Below are 14347 nucleotides of genomic sequence, written 5' to 3' on the forward strand. Positions count from 1 at the left end.
GGTCTAACCACACTACTCCCCTTCTCATTAAAAGTGGCTTTCTATTTCCTCTAGGATAAAATATAACCTCTGTTTAGCTTTTAAAGCCCTTCACAACATAAGCCGATTCTGTATTTCCAGAATTATTGTACATTACTTCCCATCCTGTGTTCTATACACACACACACACACACACACACACACACACACACAGAGTAGTTAAATAAAAAGGAGATAGGTAGCAAAGTGGATAGAAGACTGGACTTGGAATCAGGAAGACTCATCTTCCTGTGTTCAAATCAGGACACTTTTGTAGCTGTGTGATCCTGGGCAAGTCACTTAATCCTATTTGTCCCAGTCACTCATCTACAAAATGAGCTGGAGAAGGAAATGGCAAACCATTCCAGTATCTTTCCCAAGAAAGCTCCAAATGGGATTTTAGAGTCAGAAATGACTAAAACAACTGAATAAAGTTAAATAAAAGAGAGTTTGAAAGGGAGGGCATTGGCTGTATATTGGCTCATTATCTCAGAGCCAGGATACTCCCTCTGCTCTTCTAGGTGACTATCTTGTCCACCAATGAACAGAAGAATCCTGGTTTCTTTTAGTATCAATTACCTTTTTTACAAAGGGATATTTACTTCAAAGATACAGCAATAAAAGCAGAAACATTCCTCCCAACCCCTCAGGTACATATTTGCTCTCTAGGGAGAGTGCCTTGAAATTTGACATATTTTCTCCATAGTATTAGTTTTACCAAGTTTATATACAATTGTAATATCATTTCCAGCTGAATCCTTATCTCAACTACTGCTGAGATGAATCCCAAAGGTTGTTCCACAGTGCATTGATGATGGGCTGGCTGCAAAACCCAGCATGGATTTGACTCCCAGAGACTCAAAACTTCTAGACACGTTGACTTTTGCTAAATCTTCTGACTGTTTACAACTCACTTTCACCTAAAACAAAAGAATAAGCACCGATGTAAGCAAAAAAAAAAATCAAGGCCCATGTTCACAGGGTCACATTTTGGCCTTATAGAGGAGACGGTCCAAGGCTTCTCCCCTTACATTATTGCTCACCAGGTACCAGCGGCAAAGGAGTTAAACCAGGAGTAGAGATCTAAGCAAAAGAGAGGACTGAGGCCAAATAAGGCCCTTCGAAGGCATCTCAAGTTTTAATTGTGTAATTGCAACCAATGTCCATTCATATATAATAAATCCATTGAGAGCAGTACCTATGCCTTTTTTTTAGATACAAGCCTTTTATGAATGTAGGTATTTTAATATAGATATTACTATAATTTTAAAGTGTTCCATATTATTACATCAACAATTAACTTCTGACAGTAGCAAAACTGAGCATCATATAGTATACAAGTAGAAATACCTTGGGGAAGCACAACAGTATACAATTCATTTAAGATGCATAATGTATTCAGATGTCCCTAAGCCTCATCCTTCTCTTCTTCCTTCTCAAACTCCCCCTGTTCATCAGCAGTAACCTCTTGGTATTGCTGATATTCAGACACCAAGTACCTTTGTCTTTTAAAAAAAAATTTATCCCTGGTGCTTAGCATTGTTCCTCACACATTTCAGTCATGTACAACTCTTCATCTCTCCATTGGGAGTTTTCTTGGCGAAGACACTGGAGTGGTTTGCCATTTCCTTCTCCAACTCATTTTACATATGAGACAAACAGGGTTAAGTGATTTGCCCAGAGTCACATAAGTATCTGTAGTATTTCCAGAATTGTGATCTCAGGTGTTGAGTTGCTATGTTTTGCTGTCAGTCTTTGCAGGTTATCATAAACAGGGGTCAAAGAGGCTGATAAAATGCTCTCTGGGACAGCAGAAACTTCAGCAGAGATTCTCATACAGTTTGGTCTCAGGACTCATTGGTACTCTTAAAAAATTATTGAGGACTCCCCAAAGAGCTTTTGTTTGTGTGGATTAGGGCTATGGATATTTACTATATTAGATATATGCTATATATATATTATTATAAAAATAGTTTTGACCTGATGGACCCCCTGAAAAGATCTGGGGACCACACACTGAGAACCACCACTCTGGGATAAAAGTCCATGAACTTTTACCACTGAACCCAGGCTATCATGGGTGACTTCAGTGGCTAGTTTGCTTGACTCACCCGGAAGAAGCTAAGTGGATTGCTGGAACTGCTGGAAACTTTACACATGGAATCATAGGTCTGGAACTGGAACTGACATCAGATGTGCAACCTAGAAGTCAGATCTAGACCAACCCCCTCATTTCACAGACAAAGGAACTTGGGCCCAGGAAGGTGAACTAGCTAGCCCAAGTCACACAGGTAGTAAGTGATAAAGCTGGTATTATGAACTCAGGCACTGTAGCATGAATTCTCTCTTTTTTTCCCCTCCTTTGCACACCCTGCCAGATTCAGGAAGAAGGAGTTGCTCAGGGGAACATTGGGACTCTTCATGTAGAAAATGCTAAATCAGACTGAACACAACCCCCAGGCCTCGGCCTTGTTCTTCCCCTGGCCCTCAGCCTAAGTTCAGCATGGAGAGAGAAAAGGGACACAATGCCTACTTCATCTCAAGTCTCAGCTAAGTCTGTGGGAATTACCCTCACCCTACTTGGATGAGCTAGGTAGGAACAACTGATTCGCTTTTATTCATTCATTCAGTAAACACGTATTTATTGCCTACTACGTGCCAGGCACCAGCGCTAAGCGCTAGAAGGGATGCCGGAGTTGTACCTCCTCCATGACTATCAGATGCTTGGATCAGAAGTCAGAAGCAGTTCAGAGACTAATGACCTCGAGGGATGGTGACATAAAAGGGGTGGAGCAGAGGAGGAAGGAGGTGGGAGGTTGGGGGGGTGGGGGAGGAGGAGAAAATAAACTTCTCTCTCTCCCTCTGGTGGGGATTCCCAGGGTGAAACTGAGGGTAAAGTAAACTTCTTGGAAAGGAAAAAATAAAAAATGATTGTTTTCTGTGAATCAAGGCAGAAGCAACTTCTTTCTCCGTTTAGGTTTCTTTTCCAGAGTGTTCAGGAAATCAAGGGGTAGAACCAAGCGGCATGTGATGAGCTGGGGAGTCATCTTGAGTTTGATCTAATGTGCATCTTTGGGACTTTCCCCTCAAATTCGTCCCAAAGTGGGAAACGTAAAGGATCACGGACAACCAATTATATTCCTCTGAGCAAGAAGACTGGAGCTTGATTTGGTTGCAGAGCAAGGATAAATAAAGCCTGGTAGTAGGGTGGGAGTGAGATGAGGAGCCTCCTTGGAGCCAGGGGAAGGCAGTGATGGGTTCTTCAGAGCAGAGCCTAGAAGAGCCTCTTGACAGGGAAGCAGATTGAATGATTTGTCTAGAAGCATTCCTTAGGCAAAGGCAGAGCCTGGTGAGATCCAAGCTCTGGCCCCATCTAGAGGTTGAGAGAAAGGCCCAACCCTTGCCCAACACTGGTCCCCCTGTGCAGACTGTAGGTAGCACTTTAAGGACGACCACATATCACATCTAGCCACCTGGGGAGAGGGGGAAGACTGGAGACCAGAGACATCATGTTACATGTTCCCCAACCCATATTCAATCCGTAGAGGGTGGAGAGAGGAAGAAGAGGGAAGAAATGGATTGATTTCAGCCCTCAATTAACTTATGATGTTCTGTGAGAAAGACAATGTGTATGTAACTATCTACCTATAATATTATGCATGTATATGTATATACATATATACATAATACAAAATAATTTTTTGTTGGGGAAGAAGGCATTAGCTTTTGGGAAAATTAGGAGAGTCTTCATGAAGTAGGTGATTTGAACTGAGCTTTTAAGGAAATGAGGGATTCTAGGAGGCAGAGGTAAAGAGGGAATGCATTCTAGGTAAAAGGCAGAGCCTGTGCAAAAGCAAGGAGAGGAAAGATGGAATGTTAGGTATGATGACCAGCAAGCAAACCAGTTTGATGGGGCTGTAGGATAGATGAAGGAAAGTAATGTATAATAAGTCTGAAAAGGTAGTTGGAATCAAATTATGAAAAACTTAAATGTCAAACAGAGGAGTTTGTACTTAAGAGGCAGTTAGAACTATAATGAAGCACTGGGCCTGGAGTCAGAAAGACCTGAGTTCAAATTTGGCTTCAGACACTCACTGACCATATGACCCTGGGCAGGTCACTTAGCTCTGTTTGCCTCAGTTTTCTCAACTGTAAAATGAAGATAATAATAGCACCCGCTTTCCAGGGTTGTTGTGAGGATAAAATGAAACTGCTTAGCACAATGGCCAACACATAGTAGGTGCTATACAAATGTTTATTCCCTTTTTGTCCTGATCTTATCCTGAGATATAGTAGTTCAGTGAGTTGTGCAGTGACATGGTCAGACTTGTGCTTGGGTAAAATCTCTTTGGCCACAATGTGGGAGGAGATCTTGGTCAACTTTTCTTTTCCCAATAGTTTGTCCTTCTTAGTTTCTTAAACTTTCTAGAGGCCTAAAGGCTAATTTTTTTGGAGGGGAGGGGGTCAGAAGGACCAAATTAAAAATAGAAAAATCAAGAGAACAGAATTATCCCAATAAAAGAAATGGCAGTGAAACTTTTTGTTATCTAAATGCAGATAGAAAAATAATTTTAGATACATCACTTCCTAGCTAGTCTTTAAAAGGAGTTTGGCTAGGGAGACAAACACTCAAGGTCTGTTTCCTCTTCTTTTTTGATGAGGAGGTTGAACTACATGGTCTCTAAAGTCTCTTTCAGTTCTAAAGATTTGTGACTCTGTAAAATTTGTGTTCCATTTATTTTTGCTTCAACTCAGGTTCAATCTCAATAAAAGATGAATGAACCTTTCTCTGTGACCTTGGGCAAGTCTTCAGGTCCACTATCTGGAACCTTGTTTTCCTGCTCCAAGGAGATAGACTAGATAATCTTTAAGATCTCTTTCAGTTCTAACATGATACTTTGAAGATTTGGGAAATTTGGCTTTTAAGCTTTCTTTAAATTTCTTCTGAAAAAATTTGTATTTATCACTTTCCCCTCATCAAATCCTACTCACCCCTAGTAATTAGGAATCTTGGATGCCAAGTGTGAAGAAACAGCTAATTATTCCTTTTAAAAATAAACTCTTTTGATTTCCTTTTTTGGTGACCATAGTTTCCCCAGTATCCCTCCATTTCCCTTTCTCAGAAAACCATGCCATATAACAAATAATATTTTTTAAAGACAAAAAAAAAATGTAAAGGTAAAAAAAAGAGGAAAATGAGTATAACCGATCAATACATGAAAAAGGTATGGAAATATGTACAATGTACAACACTTGTGGACCTCTCACCTCTGCAAAGAGGTACGGTAGGAGTGTCTGCTATCTTCTTTCAAGCTAGGCATGTTTTTTTATAATTTTATAATATTCACTTTTGATTTTTTTGTGATTGTTCCTTCCATTTACCTTGTTATAGCCAGTATATATATTGTTTTCTTGTCTTGGTTGATTTCACTTTGTATCATTTCATGTAGATCTTTCCATGCTTCTTGTAATCATCACATTTATCATTTATTTCTTTTAGCACAGTAATATTCCATGATGTTCATAGACCATAGTCATTTTCAGTGGATGGGACCCGACTTTGTTTCTAATTCTTTGTTGTCACAAAAAGTGCTGCTAGAAACATTTTAGGGTATGTGAGGACTTTCTTCTCATCGGTGGTCTCCTTAGGTATAATTCCAGTAATGACATCTTCAAGTTCAAAGGGTATGAACATTTTGGTCACTTCAGTTGCATAATTCTAAGTTGCTTTCCAAAACGGTTGTACTGAATTATAGATTCACCAACAATGCACCTGTATCCCTATCTTTCCACAGCCCTTCCAACATTGACTATTGCTATCTTGGTCAGTTTTCAGGGTAAAAAGTGAAATCTCAGAGTTGTTTTGATTTGTATTTCTTTAATTATTAATGATTTAGAGCATTTTATGGTTGTTAATAGTTTGAAATTCTTCATTTAAAACTATTCATATCCTTTGACTACATATATACACATATACGTATATAAGTATATAGATATGTACATACGTGCCTACTCATGTAAGCACATATATAATGTGTATTGTGCAATATACATATTGATATATGTGGATGTGCATATATGTATATGTAAATGTATGCATGATATATGTTATGTGTCTGTATGTATGCATATGTATCAGATAGATTAATTGTTTATTTATCTTGAATACTAAACTCTTAACTGAGAAATTTGTGTAAAAGACTTTTTTCCTCTTTGGTTACCTCCCTTTTTATCCTAGATGCATTAATTCAGTTTGTACAGTTTTTTTAGTTTCATATGACCAAAATTATTTATTTTATATTCTATAATTTGTTCAATTTTTTATTAAGAATACATCTCTTACTCATACCTGTTGGTGTTATATGACATGCTTCTTTTCTAAATTTCTGTAGAATGATCTAGAGATTAATAATGACATTGGAATGATAAACTATCCTGACCATGCTGGAGAACAATTTGGAAATATACCCAAAGGGCAACAAAAGTGTGCATACCCTTTGACCTAGCAATATCACTACTAGGTCTGTACCCCAGAGAGATCAAAGAAAAAGGGAAAGAACCTATATGTACAAAAATATTTATAGCAGCTCTTTTTGTGGTGGCAAAGAATTGGAAATTGAGGGGATGCCTATCAACTGGGGAGTGGCTCAACAAGTCATGACAAATGATTGTGGTGGAGTACTATTGTACTATAAGAAATGACAAGGAGATGGTTTCAGAAAAAAAACAACCATCACAAGACTTATATGAACTAATGCAAAGTGAAGTGAGAACAACAGAGAGATCATTATGTGCAGTAAGGGTAATGTTGTAATGATGATCAACTGAAAGATTTGGCTACTCTTATCAATACAATGATCCTAGACAATTCTCAAGGATTCATGATGAAAAAAATGTTATATCTGACTTGAAAAAGAACTGATGAATTCCGAGTGCAAATTGAAGTGTAATTTTCTTTCTCTGACTAATATGGAAATATATTTTGCATGATATCTCTTGCATAAATGATATCATTTTTCTTACTTTCTCAGTGAGGGGAAGATGGTGGACAGGAAGGAGAGAATTTAGAACTCAGTTTTAAAAGAAAAAATGTATTAAAAATAATTAGTGTTCTTTAAAGAACCAAAAAATAATGGTATTAAGGTCACATATATATTTAGAATGTGTTGTAGAATATTGTATATGCTATTAGTCTAAACTTTTTAATTTCTGCTACACTAGTTTCAGTGTTTCCAACAATTTTTTTTATGTAATAGGAAATTCTTTCCCAAATAATTTATGTTTTCTGGTTTATCAAACACTGGATTCTTGAGTTCCAGTTGTCTCTGATTCTTTCTTGTCTAGTCTGTATCATTGATTTACCTCTCTATTTTTAACCAGTATCAGATGGTTTTGATGACTATTGCTTTAGAATATAGTATGAGGTCTAGAAATACTATTCCCCCTTTATTCATAACTCTTTTCATTATTTTCTTTGATATTCTAAATATTTTATTTTTCCAGATGAATTACAATTATTTTTATCAAGGCCTGGAAAATATCTTTGTAATAATTTTATTGACATAGCACTAAAACTTTGGTAGCATCGCTATATTTATTATATTAACACCGATCAACTATCATGAATGAATATGCCTCCAGCTATTTAAATAGTTATTTCTTTAAGGAACACTTTGTAATAGAATCTAATAGAATCATTGTAATAGAATAGAATATGCTTTGCTATATCGATTCCTAGATATTCTATATATTTTATAATTATTTGGAATAGGATTTTCCTTTCTATTATTGCTTCATGAATTTTGTTATTATTATACAGGAGTATTTTAGAAATTTGAGTGTTTCTCTTGTAGCCTACAATTTTGCTATACCAATGGCCTCAATTAGTATGTTTGTTGATTTCCTAGAATTTTTATGTAAACTGTCATATCATCAGCCAATAGAAGTAGTTTTATGTCCTCTTTATCTGTCTTCATGCCTTCAATTTATTTTTCTTGTCTTATCGCTGTTGCTAGTATTTCTAGGACTATATCCAATAATACTAGTGATGTGGATACAAATGGTACCCTAAAGATTAAAAAGAATATTAATGGTTGTTTTTCCTGTACTTTGTGAAGTTCTTCATTAGAAGGGTTAGGGTTCATTTTGTAGCTTATCCTGTAACTTGAGGGCGTCCTAAAGTCCTCTCTCCCCTTATCTTGCAAGACCAAAAGAATTGCTTTTTTTCTTTCTTACAACGCAAGCCTCCTTGGCAAGAAAGCTAATCGAGACCCCAGTATTTGGGGGAGTTGTACTTATATAGTGGTTTCAGAATGATGATGTAGTTTTAGAGGTTTTTATGGGGGTTAAAGATAAGGTTGGGGGGACACAGGATAAGGTGGGAAAAGCAATTCTTTTGGTCTTACAAGAGAAAAAGAAGTTGTGTGACATTTCAAGATAAGGAGAAAAGGATTTTAGCACGCCCTCAAGTTACAGGATAAGCTACAGAACAAACCCCAACCCCACTTAGGAGGGGCTTCACAAAGTACTGGAAAAAGCAATCCTTAATTATTCTTTTTAACCCTTAAGGTACTGTTTGTATTCACATGACATATCCATTAATAATATTGATCTAAGTTTTCCTTCTATGCTTTCTCCTTCCTTGATTTAGATATTAAAATTTTATTTGTCTTATAAAAGGAATCTGGAAGGGTGCTTTATTTCTCTATTTTTAAGAATAATTTATATAGCATTGCTCTAACTGTAAAGTTTGGTAGAATTTTCTTTGTAAATTCATCAGGAATTTATTTTTTTGATAATTCCTTTAGAGATAGTTCTATTTTCTATTATTTAAGATCTCTATTTGATCATCTGTCAGTCTGAGTATTTTGTATTTTTTAAGGTATTCCTCTATTTCTTTTTTTTCTCAGTTTTGTTAATATGTAACTATGTAAAACAGATTTTATTTATTCTTTTTATTTCTTCTGGTCTTGTTGTTTTGGTGATTTTTCTTCCTTCTTATTTTTAATAAGATTGGTTGAATGTTGATTCTATTTCTTTGTCAAAGAAGTAACTTTTAGTTTTATTCCTATACTTTTTTTAGTTTCTCTGTTAGCATAGTATCTTTTAATTCAGTTTCTCTTGCTGCTGGACTTTGTTAGTAACATATAAAAATGCTAATAGTTTCTACGGGTATCCTATGACTTTGCTAAAGTTGTTAATTATTCCAACTCGTTTTTTAGTTGATTCTCTGGGATTCTTCAAGTATACCATCATATCATCTTCGAAGAGTGATGGTTTTATGGCACCTTTTAGAATATCATAGTTTCCTTGTTTATTCCCATGTTTTGAATGTTTTTGTTTCATCTAATAGTAGGATTGTATCTTCTGCTTTTTTGAATTTATCTGATGCATGCATAGTACTTTTTTATATACCCTCATTTTTATTCTATGTATATATTTGTCTCTTGTGAGCAACAGATTTTGTTTTGTTTTCTTATTCGTTCTGTTGTTCTTTTTTATTTTATTAGATTATTTAATCCATTTATACTTAATGTCATGAGAATTAGATTTATAGATTCCTCTCAATGTCACTGATACTGTTGGGTTTTTTTTTTTTCCATATTAGGATTCTTTTTCTCCTCAGGCAAACACAGTACTAGATCTCTTCAGTTATTTTACCTTAATCTATTTTAAGGCAACTCTTCACATTGACCCCCCTTCACTTTCAAACTTTGCCTCCCACCTCCTATTCGTTACCCCTTTCCTTAGTTTTGGAGCTTTGGTTAGCTTATTAGATCCTTTTTCTTTTTTGCTCTTATCTTATTAATTATTAAGTAATTATTCTTCCTCTCTTTTCTCTCTCAGTTAAATAGTCAAGTAAAACTCCCCTTCTTTTCCTCCCCTTCAACTTGTTTTATTTATTAATTTTTTAGAACTTCTGTGCCTTTTTCTAAAAGGAATTGTTTTTATTCATTATCTTCTTTTTTGGCCTATCCCATGATTTTATTCTTTGATTCCTGGTCCTTATATTTATGTAATCCTTTAGTCTCTATATTTCTCATGGAATGAAAACTTCTAAGATTCTATCTCCATCAGGTTTCTTCTAAGCAGGTTTTATGTTGCTGTCTTATAGATAGTACCCCATACAGCCTTTTTTTTTTTTCTATTATGCTTTACTCTTAGAAATACATTTTTTTCTGCAAATGATAGAGAGGCTATCACCTCATTGTATGAATTTTCTTATGTACTTATTCGTGCAGTTCACTGTTAACTTTTTCCTTCCTTTTGGTCATTTTCATTCAAATCTCAAAATCAAATCTGCTTAAGCCTTTGCTGTCTTACTTTTCTGAGTGTCAGTTGATCCCCAAAGCTCTGGTTCCCCTTCTGCTCAGGCAAAATAAGTGGTCTTTCTAAGCACCAAATTTTTGCAAATTATATCCATTGAAAGTCCCAGTCTCCCTCTAAAATTATTTCTCTTCTCCTATGGGAGCATTCATCAATGGTACCTCTTCCCTTCACTAAGACAATATTTTCCCATTTCATTGGCCTCATTTCAGTCCTTCCATTTGCCTCTTTCCCTGTTTTTTGTAAGGTCTCCTCTTCTTGAAAGACCACAGGAATTATTTTCCCTTCATTGTTAGCCTTTAAGTTGATTAGTGTCAATCATAAATTCCTCTCTATTTTCTTCTTTCCCTCCTCATCTTTTCTGCACTCTCCTATTCTGTAATTTAACCCTTCATAAAACCTTCATTCACTCGTATGTGGTGTGTCGTCAGATTTAGTCTATAATGTGTCAGGCCTGTGATTTATTTCATCATCACTTCTATTTGACTTGTGGTTTTAGCTGTCTCCTCAAGTGCATTCGGAAAGAAATCTCTTCTTGTTCTCTCTGTTGTTATTTTGTTGTTAGCTTCTGTATTTGTTTACTTTTCTTGTTTATCTATTCGGATGTTTTCAAAGCAAATAGTTTGTTCACATCTGGTATTCTTTTAAAGATGCTTTGAAAGTCTTTTTCATTTGTCATCAGGCTCAGAGATGCAGAATACATTTTCTCAGATTACATGTAGAGCTACTTTTCTCTTCAGAACACATCACACATTTCCCTCCTGTGGCTTCTGGCAGTTGAAAAATAGTGTTCTGTTTTTCAAATTTCCTTTCCTTTATATCTTGCAGAATTTGTTGTTTGTCATTGGACATGTTCAGTTTCGCTACTATGCATCTTAGAGATTGTAGCATAAGTTTTTTTGTTTTCCTGGAGGCAATCTTGAGATGATTTTGACTCATATTTGTTTTTGGTGTTGAAAAGTTCTAGGTAGTTTTCTTTTATTGTTTCTTGCATTATGATGTTCCGTTTATTTTTTTAATCTGTTATGTTCTTCTGGGAGACGTAATTCTTAAGTTATCACTATGCATTCTGTCTTCAATATTAATATGCTTTGCTTGTATAGAGAGTGTTTTCTTTTAATGTTATTGCTTTTTCTTCCATTGGTTCTTCCATTCTGTGTACTTGTATTCCCAATTATTTAATCTATCTTTTGTTTTTCTCCATGAGAGATGTTACCATGAATTCAAGTTTTTCTATTCTGCCAGTTATTTCTACTGTGCAGACTATAAATTCTACTTTTATAATACTTATTTCTCTTTTAAACAATTTAGGAACATTCTGCTGTGGTTCTGCGATCTCGTGGGAACCCACGGGGTTTTCTGCCTCATCAGGTATTGATTCTTAGGATATTTATTCATAGATTCTACTCTCTTTTGGCTGATCTGGAGTCCATATTTCTTTCTTAGTATCTTCCCTATTGACTTGCCTGCTTATTCTCAAGGTCTTTAACTGAGATGTTTGGGTTTTTTTTTTAACCTCCTAACATCTTTGGTAATTTCAGTCTTTTCATCCTCCTTACGTTCTATTGCTCACTTTCCAAACCCTTCCCCTTTGATGGTGGTTTTCCTGGAAGTTAGACCTCAAAGGTATCTCAGCCTCTTTTCACATTGAACAAGTCACATTCCGTAGGCCACAGTTTCTTTCTATACCAAGTGACTTCTGGGGATATTGAATTGGTCCCAGCTGGATTCTCTCTCTCTCTCTCTCTCACTCACTCTCTCTTTCTGTCTCTCTGTCTTTCTCTGTCACACACACACACACACACACACACACACACACACACACACACACACACACACACACGTGCTGCTCCAGTGCCCTTAGTTCTCTGGCTTAGTTTTGTTGTAGCATAGTCACTACCATGTGCCTGTACCAGCCACAACAAGCTACTACCAGAGTGTGGTAAATGGGGGAGAGGGTGCTGACTATGTTAGGGGCTAGTGAGGATCCTTCTCTGTCCTTAGTACATTGAGTTGTTTCTTCATTTGGGATCTTGGTGTCTAGAACACATAGACAGCTGAAATTGCTTTATCTCTTGTTCATAATTCCTATTTTATAGAGTTCTGAGAGGTTTTGAGGCTCAAAGAAAATGTCTAGTCCTCCATCTTGTTCATCACATTCCTAATCTCTTTCTGAGTAATTAATTATTCTTTATAACTTGGTAGGAACATTGGCTTAAATAGGACTACTTAATGGCTTCCTTTTCCTCTAATTGGGAGGAGGATGGGCAACCATCCATGGAGGACTCTTGAAGTATCCTGGAATTTCTTTCTCTTCCTACAGTATGTTGTGCAACTCCTCACCCCCAGGTAAGAATACCTTTAGAGCCAAAAGGAACCTCAGATACCATCTAGTACAATCTCTTCATTTTATACGTGAGGAAACAGAGGCACAGAGAAGTTATGTAGTTTGCCTAAGGTCATACAGGTAGTAAGGCTCCGTATAGCTTTTTAAACTCAGCTCCTCTGACTCCAAGCCAGTACTCTTTACACTAGGCTAAGCTCTTTGGTACTACTTGTCCCAGGCAGGATTTAGGGTACTTGCGCAGGCACAATCATTCCTAGTTATAGGTCCAACTGCAGCTGCCATGAGCATGATCCCCCTGGGGAATATTGTTTGGTTCCCAGTGTTGTGAGCATCCTGTAGGAAGAGGAAAAAAAGGCTTTGAGGGTTTATCATCAGTCAGTTTTGGCTTGTTGTCACAAAAGATGAGTATCCTAAATTAACCATGTCTAGGTCAGGGTTCAATTTTTTTGTGCAGTTTATTGTGGTCTTGCTCAGATCTCAGTTGTTCAGAGTAACTTATTTTTAGGGAGAGGGCTTTGTGTGGAAGACAGAAGACAATGTTGGGTTAGAAGATAGTTTCAGTTCCAATGGTACCTGTGATTTCTCTGCCTCCTCAATCGCTGAGCAAAACCCTTCATCCTGGGGCTCTCATTATCTCCATTTCTAGAGGACTACAAAGCAATATTGGGGATTATGCTACTTAAGGAACATGAAGAAAACACAGGTTTTCTGGATGCCTACTCCCATGATATGTGCATTCTCCCCCTCCACTGTACTTATAATATCCTGGACATTAATCCCTGAACTGATGATTATGAATCCAACACCCTCAGAGACACTTAGTAACAAGAAGCTGTGTGTATGTGTGTATGTGTGTGTGTGTGTGCGCGTGCGTGTGAGAGAGAGAAAAAGAGAGAGAGAGAGAGACAGAGAGTGATGTGCATAGTCAAGGGACTTCCCCCTTCTTAGAGTAGGGTTTATTATTTGTAAGTTACCTCTTAGGGGTTAGAATGGAAGGAAGCAACAAATAACTTAGTCAATCAATGAGCATTTATTAAACACCTAGTATGTACCAGGCACTGTGCTAAGTTCTGGGGCTGCAAAGAAAGGTAAAAGTTTCTGCCCTCAAGGAGGTCACTATCTAATGTGGAAGATCACATGCAAATAATTATTTACAAACAAGCTATATACCGGATAAGTGCCATTTCAGGGATAGGAAGCAGAGGTCCTTCTTGGTGACCAAAGACAATTGGGACTTGGACTGGGAAAGAGAACTTGGAAAGGTTCTGAAAGGAACATTTTTTGTTTGTTTTTTCCCTTCAAGTTACTGGGTTCACCAACTAAAGAACTGGGCAAAATAATTGTAGGAACACTGCTCAAGAAGCAAAATTTGTCTTTGTTGGCTGCTAAGAAGGAAGAATATTAATCAAACGTTTATCAAGAATTATCAAGATTCTATGTGTCAGATACACTAGTATCTGATTAATAAAAGTAGAAAGAAGCTCACAATGGGAAACCTATATTACTTTGAAACAATACGTAAGGGAAAATCCTTTTTATCAGACTCTTCTCTTTTCTCGGATTCTCCTGCATTTAAAGTGGCACATGTAAATATTTAGAGATGACATTGTGCTGATTGCCTCATACTCCAGAGCATTGTGGAAGCAAAATTAAATC

This window comes from Notamacropus eugenii, chromosome 1, assembly GCF_028372415.1.
Source record: "Notamacropus eugenii isolate mMacEug1 chromosome 1, mMacEug1.pri_v2, whole genome shotgun sequence".
In the NCBI taxonomy this organism is placed as follows: Eukaryota; Metazoa; Chordata; class Mammalia; order Diprotodontia; family Macropodidae; genus Notamacropus; species Notamacropus eugenii.